Here is a 22,606-nt window from a genome sequence, read left to right on the forward strand (position 1 = left end):
TATTATCTTTTATGGGCAGTGAGACATGTAACGTGTTACAGCCTTCCCCTTTAAGCTACATAACAAATGGGACACAGCACTTTGTTTTTATGCCTGGATTCCCATACGATATTATTTTCTAAGCATGCTCATGTTAACAACCTGAGCCTATTTAAAGCAGCATTTCCTCTTAAAGTGTAGAGGAGGAGGATGACCTTCATTCCAGTCCTCTTAAGTTTGATTAAAGCCACCCGAAATAAGTTTATTGCCTCAAACTCTACTCTTATCCTCTGTGTCTTAGGTTCTCTTCCTCTCTCTGTATGGGAGGAATCAGCATTCTATTAAAAGGCCTGGCCCAGAAGGAGGAATCATCACACTTCTGATTTTGGATCTATTCCCTTGTTAAAAGACAATTTTGAACTATGTGGAAAAGTAAAACAATTTAAGGGAATGGAACAGTTTAATTCTAGCATGTGGAATATGTTTTAAGTTCTGGTAGGAAGTGCTTCCATAGCACATATTTTTTTTTTTAAAGAAGGACAGTGTAGCTTAGGAATTGGCATGATTTAAATAATAATGAGAGACAACATATAATTATCACCATAACCTAACTTGCTTTTTCTTTAATGTCACCCTAGTTTTGGGGATCTGATTACGTTTGGCATTTCCAGCAAAACATAAATAATTTTAAATGTCTATAATAGTCCAAAAGAATACTTCTTTGGCTAATTAACTCTGGAAGCAAAAGAAAATAAAATAAACAACAAAAATAAACAACAGAAAAAAACTTCTTCTTTTCCCTCCGTAGAATTGTTTAAAGAGAGGTTCAAAGTGTTTGGTTTAGAGCTCTGTTTCACTTAATATTTCCAACGGTGGTTTATGAAAGATGGAATTCTTGAAGTTCATTAATGGCACTAATATGGTCCAGATTGTTAAGATCTTGATTCACAGGAACAAAATTAAGAACAAATTAATCAAATACAGGATAAAAATCAGCAGTAGGATTAAAAAGCAAATTTTCTTAAGGAAGAAAAGTAGCAGCTGGGACACACGATGCTCAGGAACCATGCTTTACCATGGCTGAGTGGTTCTCAAACTCAAGAGTGGATCACGGTAATAACCTGGGGGCTTGTTAAACCAAAGATCACTGTCTCCCACTCCACACATTTCTGATTCAGTAGGTCTGGGGTAAGGTCCAATAATTTGCATTTCTAGTAAGTTCTAAGGTCCAGGAACCACAGTTTGAGAACTATGATTCTACCAAAACAGGCTCTCCTGCGGTCACAGTGTAAACTGAGCACTCTCCTGCCCCGGGTAACGTCCCTCTGCTGCCCCAAAATGAAAAGGGGGGATTTTCTCCTTTAAATACCACATTCCCGGAATCATGATCATTGCTCACTTTCTCCACCACATTTGTTCCCTAATTGTACATAGGACATTCATATAAATATACAAGTTTTTATTACAGTGTGAAAGAATTGATGTATTATATGTCAATTTACAATGAAGGTAAATTACAAACACACCATGTCATGTTACTTGGTTAACTTGTCACAGGCTTAAAGTATTGAATAAGCACTTAGACTTGCTTCTCTCTGGTTAGCAGTAAAGGATCTTTCTAGATCTAACCCACTGGAGAGTTTTAAAATAACAAAGCCTGGGTCCCATTCCAGATGAATTACATAAAAATCTCAGAATGGGGACCTGGTAATTAAATCCCTTTCAGGTAGTTCTAGTGAGTAGCCAGGGTTAAGAACCATTGGTAACTCTAACCATGTATTCTCACTGGTTATCAGTGAAGTGAGATCACCCCCATGGGGGTAAAAATTAGTTCTCTAGGGGCAAAAAAATACCTTAGCTGTTATACTGGTTTGTGGGCCTCCAGAGGACCACAGCACGTACACATGTGTGTAGTATATCTGTAGCATTAGCATTTCATGGGTTGGGGACAATCAGGAAAAAAGACTCCCTTAGAAAATGATCATGAAAAAAGGTTGAGAAATACTACCCTAACCCTGGTAGACTGCTGTTAGTTTTCAATACTTCAACTTCCCTCTAAAATGGAACACAAATCTTTTTGGGTGCTCTTATAGATATTGGTAGGGAAAAATAGCATTTAAAAATTCTACTGGGCTTCCCTGGTGGCGCAGTGGTTGAGAGTCTGCCTGCCGAGGCAGGGGACACGGGTTCGTGCCCCGGTCCGGGAAGATCCCACATGCCGTGGAGCGGCTGGGCCCGTGAGCCATGGCCGCTGAGCCTGCGCGTCCGGAGCCTGTGCTCCGCAATGGGAGAGGCCACAGCAGTGAGAGGCCCGCGTACCGGGGAAAAAAAAAAAAAAAAAAAAAAAATTCTACTACATGTTGATCACCTAGCTAGGTGCTTTTACATATAGTATCAAGTAATGCTATCCTGCATTTTTCCTCTAGAATGTACATAAAAATTATAATTAGTTTTGTTTCATTCTGGCTTCATAATATTTATATTGAAAATAACTCCTGTCTTCATGAAGCTTACAGAAAAATTCCATTTGAATCTGTAAGGCAACCAGGTGGCTTCAAATTGCTTTCACTCTAAACCACTATCAAATGCATGTAATGAAGTTCAGAAAACAACATTCCATTAAAAGAAATCACAATAGAAAACAACCTCCATATCCTTGTCTCAATAGTATATTATTTATCTAAAGAATCATAGAAAATTATTATTTCATTAATTTACGGTAATACGGCTTTACAGTATAACTTAAGACTTGAATATATAGTATATTTGTAGTATAACTTTGCTACAAAAAGGCAAGTATATTAAAATATATATATGGTTGCATGTATTCTTTTGCTATTTGCAAGGGTATGGATTTGTTTTAAATATACTCAGGATCTTGTTTATATTCAGATATGGTAAGGCCAAAAGATCGGGAGATAATTGCCATTGAAAAGATACAGTTGGTCCTTGAACAAAGTGGGAGTTAGGGGCTCCAACCCTCCTTGCATTTGGAAATCACGCATAACTTATAGTCAGCCCTCTGTATCCACGGTTCCTCATCCTTGGATTCAACCAACCATGGATCCTGGAGTATTGTTGTATTTACTGTTGGAAAGAATTCTCATATATGTGAACCCACACAGTGCTGTTGAAGGGTCAACTGTAGTTTGTCACTCACAGTTCCCAAGGGGAGGGGACATGCCATACCATGAAGGGCCACATGGGGAACAACCGGGGTTGGTAAGGAGGAGGGGCGAGAGGGAGACCTTGGGCAAAGCCTTTACGGTGCTTTCCAGGGAGGGAGTGGGCAAGGCCAGGTGAGCAGGTTTAGGATTGGATAGTCTGGATGATCTTGGAGGGCTCTGGATTATCAAGGTGGCCCCTCGCTGTCTGGTACCTGGTCCTGAGCTGATTAGGGCAGAGGAGTGCTGCCTCCTGGAGCGCTGAACAGAGGAGGCAGGTGGGGGTGTGCGCTCAGAATCGGTTGCTCTGCATCAACATTGTGCTCAAAGGCAAAGCACGTTGTTCACTATCTCTAGGAATTAGCTAACTTGGGAGAGGCAGTCCCTCTCTAGTCCGTGAGGTCCCCGATGTTAGAGTATCAAGAATATAGAAGATAAGAAGATACAGTTAATGTAGTTAAATATAGTTAATACAGGGTTGTGTCCCAGAAAGTCAGAACCATAAACTAAATCAGCTGTGGAAAAGGAGAAAGATATTCAAGTGTGCAAATAATGTAACCAGGCACTCTGAAGGTCCATTTCTACACAAGTACGTAGAAAGTTTTACCCAAGTATAAAGTTATTCAAGGCTTCATGCTATTGCATAGATAAATCTAGAAAAATCACTAGTCCTAAACAGTGAGATATGTTGGGAGGGAGCTGGGGGAGGGAGGAGTTGACTGACATTATGGCCTAATTAATTCTGTCCCCTGTCTTCTTTCTCTATGTACTTGGTTTGTGTAGAGACAGAATATAAGGACGGAAGTTCAGAGCAGACACTTTCTGTTACCAGACAGGACCAGTACATAAAGAGATAGCAAGTTTGTTGCGGCGCAAGTGTGAAAATATACAGCTTCCAAATAGGACCAGGAGTTTTATTACTGCTGTTATGTGATTTTTACTGTTCAACAAAAAGAAGGCAACATTGTATCCTGAAAAGAAACTAAAGTGTACAGTAAAGTGGGCCAGGGCTGGAATTCTAACTCAGCTGTTTACTGTGTAATCTTGGGCTATATATGTTCTCCAAACATAAGTCTTTTCATCATAAAATGCAAATTATATCTAGTCTTGAGATTGGAAACAATTAAGAAGCAAAACATAGGAAACAGATGAAGATTTAAATATAAAAACTTTTAAAAACTAAATTAAACTGAATTTGAGGATGTAGCCAAGAGATTGGAAACAATTAAGAAGCAAAACATAGGAAACAGATGAAGATTTAAATATAAAAACTTTTAAAAACTAAATTAAGGGCTTCCCTGGTGGCGCAGTAGTTGAGAGTCTGCCTGCCAATGCAGGGGACACGGGTTCATGCCCCGGTCCAGGAAGATCCCACCTGCCGCGGAGTGGCTGGGCCCATGAGCCATGGCCGCTAAGCCTGCACGTCCGGAGCCTGTGCTCCGCAACGGGAGAGGCCACAACAGTGAGAGGCCCGCGTACCGCAAAAAAAAACCCAAAAAAAACTAAACTAAATTAAGCTGAATTTGAGGATGTGGCCAAGGTGGATAGACATAATGAGCTTTTTTTTTTTTTTTTTGGCCGTGCCTTGCGGCTTGTGGGATCTTGGTTGCCTGACCAGGGATTGAACCAGGGCCCTGGCAGTGAAAGTGCAGAGCAGTCCTAACCACTGGACCGCCAGGGAATTCCCAGCCACTCTTCTGAACTTATCACATGATCTAGCTGAGAACAGATCCTGGGTAAGGTGTCTCCTGAGCTGGGAAGAGCAAGAGGAGGTGTGACTTGAGCTGGGCTTGCCCAGTCCCTGCTCCCAGTCTCAACCATCAGGCAAGGCCCTCTTCCTCCTCCTCCAAGAGTGAGTGAAGAGTGGTAAAGAGGAGACAATAGGTCCCCACCTCCCCACCCTGGAAAAATTAGAAGTGGGGGCGGAAATCTCCCTATACCACTTTGAAGATGATTATGAAGATAGACTACAGATAAGATATGCAAGATGCCTAACCAGAGCAATAGGCATTTTCAGTAGAGATAAATTCACCAAGACTTCATTTATCACATATAGCTTATTCCTTCTTCTGGTATTGAATTTAGTGAAATAGCTCTCTTTTTTTCTCTTATATAATATTCAACACTAAACTTTTTATTTATGAGAAAAGGGGATATTCTGTCTGAATCCGAGTTACTTGTAATTATGTATTCTGAATTAACTCATTGATTTTACATATAATTCTCAAATTCCATTCCAGTAAGAGTGTAGATTGGTAAAAAAAAAAAATGCCAGAAATAATGTAATAGCAATCTGTAAACACAAGTATTAAATCTTACTGTTCAGTTGTTTTTGTTGGTATTTTAGTTGATCACATTGAATAGTAGGTATTTAATTCATCTTTCCAGATAGAACAATTAGGCACCTTCTCATTATTACACATACAAGTCAACAAAGGAGAATTTGGTAGCTTTCAACAATGATACTAACATATACTATTTATGAAGTGTTTTATAAAGTTTCAGGCACTGTGCCAGGTGCTTTATAAAGCTTTATTTCTAGTCCTACAACAACCCCGGAAGGAATTATTATGATGCCAATTTTATAGAAGAGAAAACTGAAGTTCAGAGACGTTGAGTAATTTTCAAAGTTGTAGATACAGATTGAAACTAGCAAAGTCAGAATTCTAACGCAGAACCCTGCAAAGCCTACATTTTTTCCTTTAAATAAGTCCTTCTGCCTCCCCCCACCCCAAGAACCTAAGGTGAAAAGAAAGAAAACAAGGTTGTAGTTCCATTAGCATAACTAATAAGTGACCTTGGCACTTCATTTAACGGAAGTTTTGTAATAAGGGGTAGGAAGACAACACTTTTTTAACCCTCACATATGAGTTTAAACACATGATTCATTTTGAGCTAAAATGTTTAGCTGATTCATCCAAACTATGTTCAGAGTTCAGAGAAAATGATAAAAGTTCTCCTGCATTTATTATAATTTGAAGCTTTTAATGGGCACACCACTGTTTCTAAAGTTCACCAATACCCTGTACTTCTCCTTTCATAGGATTCATCACATTGGGACAGGATAGGTTCTCGTTATTCATTGATTATTTGAATGCACTAATTAATGACTAAAGGCATAGGGGTCTCAGAAGTGGTGTTAGAGGGTATTAACTTCAGGCAAGAACAGGAGAGATTCTGCAGGACCCAACCTTTCTCCAACTATAGCCATTCCTTTTGAAAATCAAAAATTGCTCATAATTGTGCACACCATGAAGCTTTGAACACTTTGTGCCATGTGTAATACCTATTGTATTTTCATAATTTTCATGTGTAACTGCAGAACCACGCTGCTAATTATAGACTCCTAGGAATTAATATAGACTGCCAAAGATCACCAAAGTGAAGACCATAAGCCAGCGTGAAATTGAGTACTGATGAGCTCCATGGAGAATCAGAGGTACTGATCTCTCTTGGTCCTCTCCAGTGAATTTTTCTCCAACAAAACTGAACTCCTCTGGGCTTGGTGAAGAATGCATTAGAATGCAGAAAGGTGGAGCAGATCCTGTGTCCCCTTCACCCCTCCCAGAAGGCCAGGATTCCTGCTCAGGAATCCCCTCTCCTGACACATGGCCCATATCTGTCTACATGGTGTCTATAGCTCTCTCCTCAGATTCTGCCTGTAACTTCTCCTTAGCATCACCATTTATGTATGCTCTTCTCATATAGGTTTTACTGTGTTATGTTATAAAATCACATTTTTATTTCAGTGTTTTAAAAGATTTAAGTACATAAATTTTCATGTAATCATATTTTACCATCTGTACACATCTTTAAAACAAAAGAAGGTGTTTTAAAAAAAGGCAATTTGGCTACAGATGTGCCTTAAATGTCTTCATCATTTAAGTGTTTTTTTTTTTCCCCCATTTCTCTCTCTCTCTCTTGTTTTTAACTTCAGAAAGATTATTCATGGGGAAAGTCCTAGATCCTATTTCCAAACCGAACACAAATTGTAATACAAAGCATCCTTTTATATAGACTCATCATTGCCATTTAGGGAATATTTATGTCTCAAATGGGAAAGGATGTTCAACTAAAAATGAGCATTTCTATTCTGGTCAAAGTCTTAACTGAAATTAAGTCTGCTGCCCATCTCTCTGTCTTAGAAGAACACTCATGTTAAGTCAGGAAAAGAATGAGAAGCTGAAGGAACTCTAGGCATAATTCAGGCACAAAACTGAGCTAGAGAGAAACATATATATATTCTTGAAATAGATGGTATTTCCACACTTCCCAAATTAACTGGTTAGTTGATTAACTATTTTTTCAGATCTATAGATATAGATGTTGATATAGATATAATGTGTGTGTGTATAGATAGATATGTTTATCTATCTATCTAGCTATACGTGGGGAAATATATAAGGAAGAATAATAGCTAACACTTACAAAGTACTTATTATGTGCTGGGCACTGTCTAAGCATCTTACACATATTAACTCATTGAATCCTCATGATAAGTCTATGAGGGGAGTATAATATTATCCACAGTTTTACAGATGAGAAAACTAAGGTGTAATAAAATACATTGCCCAAGATCACATAGATAGTAAGTGATGACTTGAGCCCAGACAGTCTTGCTCTAGACTTCATACGCTTTACCACCATGCCAAACTGCTTCTGTTGTCAGAGAAGGTACAACATAATGGGAAATTTAAATGTTCACATGTGAGAAGCTAAATGATAACTCAGTTCCACAATATGAAATGTCCCACAATAGTGTGTCTTAGGTGGCGTGTGGGCTCTGAGGCCATGAGAGCTGCAGATTTAGAGAATGTTTCCCTTGCCTATTTTACTCTGGGCTGAAGTAACCAGGAGAAGCTTTTTAGGAAGAGAAGAATTGAAGAATTGGGCCTTTTTAACTGGAAGAATTGGATGAGAGAACAGAAGGCATTCTAGGTGAGAGGAAGGGCTTGAGCCAATATTCAGAGATCGAAATGAACAAAGCATTACTATAGGGGAGGAACAGGAAGACCAGCCTAACCAAAGCAACAGGTTCAAGTAGAGAAAAACAGATGTGTTTCCAAAGGTTGCTTAAATCCAGATGTTACAAGGATGTGACTCTCAGGCAAAGAATTTGGACTTCATTTCATAGATAAAGCAGAGCTGTCTTAAGAGGTCAAGTGCAAGAGTGGGAAAGTAAAAAAGTATTTGGGGAATACAAATTTGGCAACCATGTGCAAGAATAGAAGGGATAAGAAAAAGGAAACAGGGCCTTACTCAGAAGTTTGTGCATTTTTCAAGATGAGGGCCTGGAATTCAATAGATATACTTTGAATAAATAAAAGAGAAGGCATAATACATTCTAGAACTATTACTAAGGAAATAGGAGGAATTGTATGAACTGTTCTGGAAACCTAAGGGAAATCATCAAAGATTATTTCAAAGGTTTTTAACCTGGGAAACACAGAGTAAGATGGAATCCAGATGAAAAGTAGATACAAACTGGAAATGAGGAGAGAGATTAGGGGTTTGAAGACAGATTCAGAAGCCATCTCCATAGATGGGGACTGATTTTGAAGAGAGGCTAGGGGACTGATAAGACCGGAGGTAATGTCCATGTATGAGAAGAAAAGCTCTTGAAGGAAACTGAGAAGATGCAGTTATTAAAGTAGAGGCTGTGGAGAATCAGGATGGTATAAGCTTTATGGAAGCCGAGGAAGGAAGTGGTTTCAAGAAGTAAATTGTGGCCAACAGCTCTAAGAGTTGCAGAGAGGAGGAAGAGACATGAGAACACAGAAAAAGTTACTGGACCAGCACACTCACATTACACAATGTAGATATAAGTAGTCACAACTTCATTCTTTTAGCTTGTAATTACCGTAATTTTGTCAACATCACCATTACTCCTGCCAGCGCGTTTCCCGCCGCCGGGGTCAGGGGTCGGGGTTCGGGTCGCGGGGCGGAGGGAAGAGCGGGCGGGAGGGAGGCGCCGACGCCAGACGCGGAGGCAGGAGCTGTGACCGGCCGCCGGGAGGCCGCGACCACGGAGCTCGCCGAGCCGCCGCCGCCGCGCTCATGGCGGCCGCCAAGGACACCCACGAGGAGCACGACACGTCCACCGAGAATGCCGACGAGTCCAACCATGACCCCCAGTTTGAGCCCATAGTTTCTCTTCCTGAGCAAGAAATTAAAACGCTGGAAGAAGATGAAGAGGAACTTTTTCAAATGCGGGCCAAGCTGTTCCGGTTCGCTTCGGAGAACGACCTCCCGGAGGGGAAGGAGCTGGGTACAAGGCATGTCAAGCTGCTGAAGCACGAGGAGAAGGGGACCATCCGCTTCCTCATGCGCAGGGACGAGACCCTCCAGACCTGCGCCAACCACTGCATCACGCCGGTGGTGGAGCTGAAGCCGAACGCGGGCAGTGACCGCGCCTGGGTCTGGACTACCCACGCCGACTTCGCCGGCCAGCGCCCCAAGCAGGAGCTGCCGGCCATCCGCTTCCTTAACGCCGAGAACGCACAGAAATTCGAAGTTTGAAGAATGCAGGAAAGAGATTGAAGAGAGAGAAAAGAAAGGAACAGGCAAAAATGACAGTGCCGAGAAAGTAGCCGAGAAGCTAGAAGCTCTTTCGGTGAAGGAGGGCAGGGAGCCCGAGGACGAGACCAAAGTGGCGGCTGAAGAGGAGCAATGAGTCGGCTCCCGTTGTGTCCTTTCTTCCTGTCTTTTCCCTTTTTCTTTTTTTAAATTTTGCCCTGCCCTCTTCTTTTTGGTTTGTTTTTATTCTGTTTTGTTTTTACAAGGGACTTTATATAAAGTACTGGCCTCCAGTATTCAGGTTGTTTTTTTCTAAGTTTTTGCCCTAATGAAAACGACTTCAGAAAATCCGTTACCCAGTCGTGAGAATGTACTGTGCTAACTTTCTTTTCCATAGTGGAAACATTTATCTGTAGTCATCAAAATAGCAAATAAACAAAACATTTGTTGAACCTGAAAAAAAAAATATTCCTTATTGGGTAAATCAGTCCCTACTTAGACACCCAGTCAATCAATAATGCTTATTGAGCACTCATAATAAAACAACAGGGAGGAAGCTTGGTGGGACAGATGGCAGCAAGTGTAACTCAACAGTAAAATAAAATGGTTTCTAAGCCATAGAGCTTGGGTGATCTTATTCCTTTTCTTTAGGTACATGGAGAATAGATGCAGGAAGATAACATGGTGATAAAAAGCTTATGAACTCACTCACAATAGGTCCAAAGAGTGTCCTGGCAAAGGTCTTTGAAACTGGGATCTTTATTTGGAAAAACCATTCCCCACAAACACAGGAGGCACCTCCCAAGGGAAGTTCCCTGTGATCTTCCATGTCAGGGACCTAGTGGATGCTGCTGACTTGAAAGGCTCTTGAGAATTAGTGAAGAGAATAGGTAGGCTGGGGTCCATCAATACACCCACCCATGCAATTGGGGGCCATGTTTCACATCTCTCTGGTCTTCATTCTGTGTGGCCTAGTATGTAAGAGAATGTGCCTGGGAATCGGATCTGGATTCAAACCCCAGCTCCTCCGTTTATCAGAATTGTGGTTTGGAAAGCCATTTAATCCCTCTGGACTTTATTTTTGTCATCTGTGAAGATGGAGTAATAACTCTATATCAAAGATTATTGTTAAATGCTCTGTTCATGTGACACTAAATACATGGTAGCTCCTCTAATTACTATCTGAGGAGGTCTGATGCAAACAATGGTGATTATCCTAGTTGATTACGAGGACTGAGTAGTGTCAGAAAAATCTCAATCCTGATTCCCTTTACTGCATGATAAAATGACTTGCAACTTTAAACTTTTTCAAAGCACTTTCGTATCTGCTAATACATGTTATCCTTACAACAAACCTTCGAATGTGTGTGTGTTCGTTATTGCTCCTATTTTGTAGATGGAGAAAGAGGGCCTCAGAAGGGGACAAGGACTTATTTCAGTCACAAAAGGGGAAGGTCACAGAGTCTGCACTGGAACCCAGGGCTGCTCACTCCTGTCAGAGCCTGATGGGAAAAGCCAAGAATCTGCTGCCACTTTTCTTGCCAAAATACCCCTCCACTTATGTAGTGAACACAATGCAGAGATGAGTTAATTCTCTAGTCACATCAAAGAGCTGCTTGTTGAACTTTCGACTTTTGGCAAGTCGTGCATCATTTCTTAGCTTCAGCAATTCCTTGACACTTTTCCTGCTTTAACTTTTATTTTTCAAGGCACTTTTCAATTTACTCTGTTGTGTTCTCGAATAGTAGGCATTGTTTTCATCCTTTCTGCATCTCAAAAAAATGTGGTTTGTTTATGTTTCCATTAGTTGACATTACCATCCAAATGCTTATTCAGATCAGAATATTGGTTTGGATATATGTGGTGCGTGTATGATAGTGGGGGTGGTGGGAGGTGATCTCAAAGATGTGCAGACACGTCATATTACTTTAAATCCTCCGATTTTAAGGATAAAGTGCACTTGTCTTCAACTTCGTACACCAAGTTAATTGACTGGTCCATTACTTAGTAGATTTTGTACTTGATTGGGAGGTGTAAGGCCCTAGACAAGCAGAACTCAGCCTTATATAGTTTTGTTTACCCCTTAGGACCCTGTGGCAGGTAGGAGTGAGGGTGGGAGATGGAGGAGAGGGTCAAAAGTACAAGACTGCAAGTACTGAATCCATCTCCAGTGGAGGGGATGAGGATCCTGAATAGCTCCGCCCTACAACTTGTCCACAGTTGTGTGAGCCCAGGGAAACTATAGAGAATTCTTCAAGCCTCCTCTTGCAGTCTTCAATCATCTCAGGAAACAGACTGCTTCAGTCATCGTTTTCCTTCTAGAAGGAAGATGACTAGAAGAAAAGTTGAAACTTTCCCTCAAATTGCTCCCCCTAGAGTTTTTGAGAGGTAGGATCTAGAGTACCTTGCCATCCAGTAAGAGAGCCACACCTGAGGGTGCGGGGGAAGGACTAGTGTTCCTGCATTCTGATGCCATACATTCATTTTACTCTGATTTAAAATGTATTTCTCCAAGTTACCAATTTTTACACTGTAAGACAGATGACATTTTGATCCTACATGATATATTTCTATTCAAAGGGTTTTAGGATATATTTGTTCATTAGTATGTAAAGCTGAGAAGTATTGACTCTAAAGTTACTGGTAACACTGAATCTATTATTTTTATGAAAAGACAATGAATATATTTTCCTCCGGAGTGAAGATATATTTTCCGTTGCCATATCAGGGCATCAGAGGAAAGCAGTTTCCTTGAATCATTACTCTCCGTCCCTTTCACTTCACTGACTAATCACAGAGATTTGAATCCTAAATTTAACTTTGGAAGTTTGCTACAAGTTTCAAAGAATTTGCTAAATAGGTTTCAAATGTTAGTCCTTTGTGCCTTGGGAATTAAAAGAAGAGTGATGGTTACTTTTATAGTAAAAACTTGGCACAAAATAAAACGTTTTTTTTTCTTTCTCTTTTTTCCATGTGCTCACCTAAAGCAATAAACTTGTGGATGATTACCTCTGAGTTTTTCCAACAAGCTCAAGGAAGTTTAATGGCCTGAACAATGTGCTTTTTAAGAAGATCACTGTAAACATTCATTTCAATTCAAGGAGTATCTTTCAAAGTTATTCTGGAACAAATATGGTGCAAAGAAACATGAGAGAGAGAAAAGAAACAGGAACCCCAGGCTCTCGCTCTAGTCGTCTGTGGCCCCTGCACTGTCTGGCTGTTCTTTCCTAGCTCTTCATCCTCTACTAACTTCTGTGTGTTGGAGTCTCCAAGGCGCTGTCATTGGAGTGCCAGCCTTGGAGCAAGCCTTTTGTCTTCTCTATCTGTACTCTCTCCCTAGGTGTAGTGGGTTGAGTGGTGGCCCCAAAGAGATATGTCACCATCCTAATTCACAGAATTTGTGAGGGTTACCTAATTTTGGAAAAGGGATCTTTGCAGATGTAATTAAATTAAGGAATTTGAGATGAAGAGATCATCCTGTATTATTCAGGTGGGCCCTAAATCCAATGACAAATGTCCTCATAAGAGAAACACAGGGGAGATTTGGCAGACAGAAGAGGAGGCATTGTGACCAAAGAGGTAGAGCTTGGAGAGGTGTGGCCAAAAGGCCGCAGTCAAGGATCGCTGACAGCCACCGGAAGCTAGAAAAAGTGAGGAATGGATTCTCCCCTAGAGTCTCCAGAGGGAGTACAGCCCCTACAGACACCTTGATTTTGGACTTCTGGCCTCCAGACTGTGAAAGAATACATTTTTGTTGTGTTAAGCCACCAGTGTGTACTCAGTTCGTTATATCATCCACAGGAAGTTAATACACTAGGGAATCCCATCTAGTTCTCATCTTCAAATTCGATCTATAAATTTAAATCTCCAATCCTGACTGTCCTCTAGGTGCCACACTCATGTATCTAACTGCCTGCTTCACATCTGCACTTGGATACCTAATAGACATCTCAAACTTAGTATGGCCAACAGAATTCTTGATTTCTATCTCCTGCACCCACCACTCTGTTTCCTAGTCTTCCCTGTCAATAAATGGCACTACCATCTCAGGCTTAAGGCTTAGGTCCAACTACTTCATGGCTCCAGCAAAGAACCTAAGCATCATGCTTGATTCTTTTCTTCCTTTCAACCCCCTCTACCTAATTCCTAGATGAATCCTCTTGGCTACCATTTCAGTCCATTGTGTCTGACCTAAGCTTATATTGTAGATTTCTGATTTCTTCCCTGCCTCTACTCTTGTCTTTTTCCACAAAAGCCAGTGTAAACGTCCTACAGTGCAACTCATTTCTTGTCACTCTCTGCCTAAGATGTTCTAATAGCTTCCCACTGCACTTAGGATAACATCCAAATTTCTTATCTTGGCCTACAGCAGTGGTTCTCAACTGGAGACTATTTCACCCTCACAATGCCAAAGACATTTGGCACTTTCTGGAGACATGTTTTGGTTGCTACTACTGGGGAGAGCCTACTGGAGTCTAGTGGGTAGAGCCCAGGAATGCTGCTAAACACCTTGCACTACACAAAACAGGGTCGAACAAGAATTATCTGGTCTCAAATGTCAATAGTGCCAAGGTTGAAAAACCATGCCCTACAGAGTCCACATGAGTTGATACCTGCCTTTTACTGCCTCATTTCCTTTTACTTTTCCTCAAATATGCTAAGTGTGTCCACATCTCAGAGCCTTTGAATATACTCTCCCTTTGGATTGCAACATACTTTTCCTATATGTTGCATCCCATCTTTGCATTTCTGTATCTTTGTTATCCAGGTGTAAATTCTAATACTACCTCCTCAGAGAGGCACCACCCATCTAAAGCAGCCTCCACCCCATCTTATCCCTGCTCTGTCACATTAGCCTGTTTTTACCCTCTATATTGCTCGTATTGGTACTTTATTTTATATTTTTATGAGTTTATCATTGGCTTCTTCCCTCTAAAATTGCAAAGTCCTTTAGGGTCTTTCATGTTCACTGCTGTTTGCCTGCATCTAGAGCAGCACCTGGCACAGAGTAAGTGCTCAATAAATATTCATCAAATCACTGACACGCAAATGTAAAGCAATAGAGGATAATTAAGTAACCCATAAAATGTTTGGTCCCAAAAGTGATGCAGTGAATCACCAGGAAGGCAGGCTTATTTCTAATCCCTTGTCAATTTCTAGTATATGGCTCTTTGGATGTTACCTTCATTTAAGTCTTAACTCCACTGACAGAATAAGAAGCTAGGGCCTTGTTTGTAGAAAAGATGTAATTTTACTTTTGAATCTATTGTTTTGAAGACAGAGCAGGCTTTCATGTAGTGGATGACTGGCAACCAGTTGTTAATGTGGTTGTAGATTTGAAGAATCCACGTAGAAGCAATGGCTGGATCCCTGAGAGCAGAGAAGCCTACTGAGGGATTGCTTTCAGAGAGAAAAGCCAAAAATTTGCCCTGAGAGAACCGACTGTTAGGAATAGAGGAGAAAGAAGAGTCAGCAAAGGAAACAGAGAAAACCTGATTAGAAAAGTAATAGGAAAACAAAAGAAAAACTTTCTGAAGCCCCAATCACAGAGTGATAGAAGACAGTCAATTTATAAAGGAAGCATTGATAATGCATTTTTGGAACTTTTATGCCTTTGGGTTGGGGGTACATGTTCCTTCCATTAATCAGTGAACAGCTAAAAATTTTCTGGCAATGCAAAAATAAACTTAGCTATAAAGTACCTACAAACAGAGAAGGTAATGAAAATATTCAGTTCTTACTTTAAAAAAAAAACCCTTAACCTTGCTATGAATTTTCCATAATTGTAAAGGGTTTCAGGATAATCCTCAGGCCCCTAATTTTTCTATTATCTATTTTACTTATTATGAAAAAACTTTTATCATTTCTAATAGAGCCTAAGTGTTGGAAATAGAAGTCATTTTTTCCCCTTTCATCCTGTGTTGAGTGGTTGGGAAATCAGCTAGGGAGATTGGCAAAATTAAGAACTGGCAGAAATTTCCATCTGCCCCAAACTGATCCACTCATGTTTCCCTGTTTGGAAATGGTTTCTTGGGCTTATCCACATTTTGTTGGCAGGTCGTATCTTTGGAGAATGACAGGCACTTTTCTCCCTACTACCCTACTAGTCATGATCCTGGGCTTGAGGAATGCAAACTGTCTGTAATGTCCAAAAGCTGAGGGCAAATTAAACTGAGGGCCAAGTGAAATTACGGGTGCAGCCATTGGGTGAGAACTTACTCCACTGCAGATACACATTACTGAGCTTGCCTCGTGGTGGTGTATTTTGTCCCATCATATGAAAAGAGAAATGAAAGAGAGGACATGTATGAAAGTAGGGTAGAGAATGAGAGTTAAACATGTCTGAGGATGAATTAAATTATTACATTTGAGATGCTAAGAAGAAATAGAAAGGGGATGGGATTGCAGATCACAGAAACCCAAGTCTGACAGGACAAGCACAGTTAATCTTAGGTGGGTCAGAGGATGGCAGTTCAGACAGAGGGACTCAATGACAATGGCTGTGAAGCTCTCCACCATCCATTCAGGCTGCTGGAGTGAAAAGGGAAACAGAAAATGTGGTTTATTTCCATCATCTCTCCCTCTAGCTCCCACACCTCAGTACTCAAGCAATACCTTTTGGCCAGAATTGAGATATGAGCTCTCTAGGGAGGAAGAAAAGGCAGTCTCCCTCCCCCTGGCAGTTTCTGGGTGGAGTCAACAGCTAGGAGAGGCTTGAATTCATTTCTCTTCCCCAGAGGCTGGGCCTCTAGAGCACAGCTCCCTCCTTACCCAGCAGATCCCAAGGGAGGAACTTCTCTGCAGTCTCACATGGAGAAGGGAAGCCAGGGCATGACTGTAAGGTCTGGTCATGAAGCTGTGGGATTTGGGATTGGACCCCAGGGCTGCTGCTAGGTCATATGGAACATTTATGCAAAACTAAAAAAAAAATGCCACTTCTTCTGGGACGATGCAATCCAAATCTGGGGTGCAAGACTTGGAAAATGAAAGATCCTCTAAACTGTTCCTCTTGGGCAGGGTGCAAACTGAACAAATGGTGACCCAGTCTGTCCCAGGTTGTATAGATTCTATAAATTCAAAAGGTTGAATAAATTGATGAGATTCTTATAGGACCTGAATCCACTGATGTACTACTTGAAGAGTAGGTCCTTCCTCACAAGGCTCTAAATGATTAGCTAATAACATGGGAGTGTTTAAGGAACTGTACCTCACAATGGGTACATCTTTTCCCTCCTTCTTATCCAGTTACTTTAAAATAAGAGTAACAATGGTTAGCTTTTACTGAGCACACTTTACAGGTTCCAGACACTGCACTAAGTCATTTACAGAGATTAAGTCAATGAATTCTTAGAATAACCCTGTAACCTAGGTGGGTATTATTATTCCCATTTAATGTTTCAGAAAACAGAGGCTTAGGTGGTTGAACTAGTAAGTGGTTTTTAACCTGGAGCCCATTTTAACTCCCACTCTATGCTATTCCCTTTTCTTTCCCTCCCTCCCTTCTTTTTCTCCTTTCTCTCTGTCTCTCTCTGTCTCTGTCTCTCTCATGTTAATAAGGTATTCATTGAACTTCCTGATAACTCTACAATTGACCTTTTAGCTCTGACATTCCCAGACACTGGGCTTTCCAAACAAATAGCTTCCCTTTGTTGTTTGGGGTTTGCCTCAGAGCCAGAATTTTGAAAATCCTGGCTTCAGGTTTCCACACCTAATCCTTGCCAGGCGGTAATACATTTCAGCACACAAACAAGAAAACAAAGCTCCACTTGGTCCTTGGCCTGAGGCTCTGTGGCTTTTCTGGCCAACCAACCAAAAGCACAATGGGAAACCCCCCATCCATTGTCACTTCTAGATAACCATTTGCCATCTGGGGAAAATGAATATAGAATAGTACCTGGTAGTTTCTATACAAAGAGGTTCCATGTTTTTCCCCCATGTTTCTGGCACAGCTCTGGATAATTCCCTTAGATATTAGCCATCTCCTCAAGAAATCATAAGATATACAGCATCTTAAGTAAAATTTATAACACCAGAGCCTCTATGGTGGTATTCCCTTTGACTTTGTTTGAAAAACCTTATATTTTACAAAAAATGTAGTGTCTACTTAAAACATGGACCTATCGGGGCTTCCCTGGTGGCGCAGTGGTTGAGAGTCCGCCTGCCGATGCAGGGGACACGGGTTCGTGCCCCGGTCCAGGAACATCCCACATGCCGGAGCGGCTGGGCCCATGAGCCATGGCCGCTGAGCCTGCGCGTCCAGAGCCTGTGCTCCACGACGGGAGAGGCCACAACAGTGAGAGGCCCGCGTACCGCAAAAAAAAAACCCAAAAACCAAAAAACAAACCATGGACCTATCCATGCACCTTTAACCTTTGTTAGAGAATGTGATGTAATGAAGATACAGAGCTAATCCATAAAATGTCTAATTTTCGTGAAAAATGTGTAACATCCAATATATTAACATCCAGATAAGATAACCTAATGTTCTTGGTTATTGGTTTCCAAAGACTGTAGAACATTTCCTTCTTTGGCCTTGGAGAAATTTGCTCTGGGATTTCAGCCTAGCCCTTGACTTGCTGAAAGACTACAGACTTAGAACAAAGCAAGCTGGCTAAGAACAAAGCAACTAGTGAAAATGAAAGTAAGAGGTCTCTAAGGCTTAGCTTTGTGTTCTTTTTTTTTTTTTAACATCTTTATTGGAGTATAATTGCTTTACAATGGTGTGTTAGTTTGTGCTTTATAACAAAGTGAATCAGCTATACATATACATATATCCCCATATCTCTTCCCTCTTGTGTCTCCCTCCCTCCCACCCTCCCTTTTCCACCCCTCTAGGTGGTCACAAAGCACCAAGCTAATCTCCCTGTGCTATGCAGCTGATTCCCACTAGCTATCTATTTTACATTTGGTAGTGTATATATGTCCATGCCACTCTCTCACTTTGTCCCAGCTTACCCTTCCCCCTCCCCATGTCCTCAAGTCCATTCTCTAGTAGGTCCGCATCTTTATTCCCGTCTTGCCCCTAGGCTCTTCATGACCATTGTTTTTAGATTCCATGTATATGTGTTAGCATGCAGTATTTGTTTTTCTCTTTCTGACTTCACTCTGTATGACAGACTCTAGGTCCATCCACCTCATTACAAATAACTCAATTTCGTTTCTTTTTATGGCTAAGTAATATTCCATTGTATATATGTGCCACATCTTCTTTATCCATTCATCTGTGGATGGACACTTAGGTTGCTTCTATGTCCTGGCTAAAGAATGAAATTAGAGCACTCCCTAACACCATACACAAAAATAAACTCAAAATGCATTAAAGACCTAAATGTAAGGCCAGACACTATCAAACTCTCAGAGGAAACTATAGGCAAAACACTCTATGACATAAATCACAGCAAGGTTCTTTTTGACCCACATCCTAGGGAAATGGAAATAAAAACAAAAATAAACAAATGGGACCCAATGAAACGTAAAAGATTTTGCACAGTAAAGGAAACCATAAACAAGATGAGAAGACAACACTCAGAATTGGAGAAAATATTTGCAAATGAAGGAACTGACAAAGATTAATCTCCAAAATTTACAAGCAGCTCATGCAGCTCAATATCAAAAAAACAAATAACCCAATCCAAAAATGGGCAGAAGACCTAAATAGACATTTCTCCAAAGAAGACATACAGATTGCCAACAAACACATGAAAGAATGCTCAACATCATTAATCATTAGAGAAATGCAAATCAAAACTACAATGAGATATCATCTCACACCAGTCAGAATGGCCACCATCAAAAAATCTACAAACAGTAAATGCTGGAGAGGGTGTGGAGAAAAGGGAACCCTCTTGCACTGTTGGTGGGAATGTAAATTGATACAGCCACTGTGGAGAACAGTACGGAGGTCCCTTAAAAAACTAAAAATAGAACTACCATATGACCCAGCAATCCCACTACTGGGCATATACCCTGAGAAACCATAATTCAAAAAGAGTCATGTACCACAATGTTCATTGCAGCATGTGTTCTTTAAAGAAGGAAGAAATTGCTGCGGGGGTCAGAAGAAAGTCATTGGCGGCCCTTGAACTTACTAATGCTAGTCAGACCTCCTGTTCCAGATAGATCAACAAAGTCCAGAAATGCAATGTCTCAGTGTGACTGTTACAGCAGTGTCCTGGCTTCACTGAGATGTCTTCTCTCCCAGAGGTCATTTTACTATTGGTCATTTAACCGTTTCCCCTGATGCTGACATTCCTAAATTAGTAGGGAAAATGAACGACAGATGTTCCAGATTGAAGCCCAGGCTTTGGAAGGTCACAACTAAGAAAGCATCGATAGCCAATTCTGGTCTCATTTAGTAACATCTCTAATCATGATACAGTGCTGGAGGATGCCAAGAAGGAAAGGGGACCAGATTTATGTGAGTTTGCTGAGGTTGAAAGAGCAATGTCTTCTACCTAGTCTTGGGGTTGAGGTTAGGGAGTGACAGGGTACTACTTTCAAAGATTGTGAAATATATATATTGATTTGCCATAGGTAGAGAAAAATTTAAAGCTTCAAATATGTGACATTATTGGGTTTATTTTCTCCCCACCTCTTGAAAAGAAACTTTTGCAGAGACAAGATCGAGTGATTTTGAACACTACTGCATTTCCAAGTTAGATTCCTAGACCTTTGTGGCAAAATAAAAAACTGTACGGGCTTCCCTGGTGGCACAGTGGTTAAGAATCTGCCTGCCAATGCAGGGGACACGGGTTCGATCCCTGGTCCAGGAAGATCCCAACTGCTGTGGAGCAGCTAAGCCCGTGCGCCACAACTACTGAAGCCCGCGTGCCTAGAGCCCATGCTCCGGAACAAGAGAAGCCACCACAATGAGAAGCACGCACACCGCAACAAAGAGTAGCCCCCCACTCGCCGCAACTAGAGAAAGCCCACACACAGCAACGAAGACCCAATGCATAGTACTTCCCTGGCAGTCCAGTGGTTAAGACTCTGCACTTCCAATGCAGGGGGTGTGGGTTCGATCCCTGGTCAGGGAGCCAAACAAACAAACAAGCAAACAAACAAGACCCAACTCAGCCAAAAATAAATAAATAAATGAATTAAAAAAAACAAACTGTAGAATGAGAGGAATGAGGAGACTGCTGTTCTGATTATAGCTTAGCTTCTATCCAGTTGAGAGAATCCAGTAAACTTTCCAGGTCAGTTAAAAAGAGGGGCTTGGCTAATTAGTTGACCTCAAGGGCCCTTGCACCTCTTAAATTCATTGCTAATATAAACACAGCATTCTGTCTCTGATAGGTTACCACATTTAGTATCTCCTACACTACACAGGTAAATTTTAGACCAAGGTCCCAATGTAGTATTGTCTTCATTTTTCTGTTATATTAAGATGAACTGTAAGTCCTTGAATTACTATATAGATATCTCATTGTACTTTGTAAACATTCTGTATGGCTCCAAAAATGCATCTGAGACCAAAAAAAAATGTATTGTCTTTCAAACCACTTACACGTGTAGTGTTTAAAATGGAAAATGCAGTTGTATGGAAATACATTTCTCTCCAGATTGTAATAAAAGGTTTATGTGATCAATTAACAGTGCGTTTACTGCCCTCTGCTGCCCTAAGCAGAACACTGGCTTTGGAAAGTCCAGTCTTACATCTGACTGGGGAAGGCCAGATTTTCTTTTACGGTCATTATTTTTAATGCTTGCTGGCATATTCCAAATGTAACACTATCTGACTTAGAAAATCCCAACAATGAAGTAGCCCATGGCCTGAAACCAAATAAGCACTACGTTCTTGTGATTCAGATTTTTCTAAAGTCTTCTGGGGTTTTATTAAGTTCTGGGTGTTCTTTCTACAAGATCACTAATATGTGGAAGTACCTGTTTATTTAGAAGTTGATTACAGGGTGTTTTTTTTTTTTTAAAAAAATCAGTTATCTTTTAAAACATGAAAAATTAGTAGAAATGGAAACAAAACTGATGAAAACCTTAGATGAAAACCTTCCTTCTTAAAAAGTAGAGTGAAGCTTAATAGAATTGCTTTGTGGGAATGTTCTATTGTTTCCATTTAATATTGGGTGCTTACCATAAGAAAAAGATTGAGTGCTTTTATAGTTTCAATTATATTTTTGTCTACTTTTGTTTTCTTTTTTTGCGGTAGGCGGGCCTCTCACTGCCGTGGCCTCTCCTGCCGCGGAGCACACGCTCCGGACGCGCAGGCCCAGCGGCCATGGCCCATGGGCCCAGCCGCACCGCGGCACGCGGGACCCTCCCAGACCGGGGCACGAACCCATGTCCCCCGCATCAGCAGGCGGACTCCCAACCACTGCGCCACCAGGGAAGCCCTCTTTGTCTACTTTTAATTAACAATATTAGGTGCCATTTCTGTTCATTCTTTAGGACTTCTATTTAATAATGATAGAAAAGGATAATAACTGACATTCGTGAGGCTTCCTGGAGAGGTACCTGTAAATTGTATTCAACTCACCTAGCAGAAGCTTCTACCTGAAATCTATTTTACTCCTGAGTTATAAATTATCAACTGCTTTTATTCACTTAACAATTATATGTCAAATGCCTACCATGTACCAGGCACAGACTCTTGGATGAGTAAACTGAATTTCTAACCTAAGGTGCTCAATGATTTAGTGAGAGCAAAATGTAGATAAACAGATGTATTACTGAGAAATTTCCACAGATTGTGCTTCCATTTGTGCCAATCTAGAGTTCTAGTAGTTTGATTATTTCATTTGATTATTTATTGATTATTTCAGGATCCAGGGCACTAGTGACTAATTCTGTCCTGTAGTATTCCTTAATACTCACTAAGAAAAACAGGAATAGGTTTTGCAGCTTTTTTTTTCTCCACTGTATACTTTTTAATAACTTGATACCTCCCTTGGACAAGATGCATGCGTGCATCTACCCTAACTCACCAATCA

At 40.8% G+C, this 22,606-nt stretch overlaps 1 protein-coding gene and 1 pseudogene across 1 annotated transcript in view; both read left to right on the forward strand.

Moving 5' to 3' along the window:
- The window catches only part of SYNPO2 (synaptopodin 2), a 170,667-nt gene that overhangs the window by 55,599 nt on the left and 92,462 nt on the right, over nucleotides 1–22,606 (forward strand). The gene's annotated exons all lie outside the window — the stretch shown is intronic.
- Nucleotides 8,457–10,130, forward strand: LOC105747747 (ran-specific GTPase-activating protein-like; annotated as a pseudogene).

Source organism: Orcinus orca, chromosome 4 (assembly GCF_937001465.1).
Source record: "Orcinus orca chromosome 4, mOrcOrc1.1, whole genome shotgun sequence".
Lineage (NCBI taxonomy): Eukaryota > Metazoa > Chordata > Mammalia > Artiodactyla > Delphinidae > Orcinus > Orcinus orca.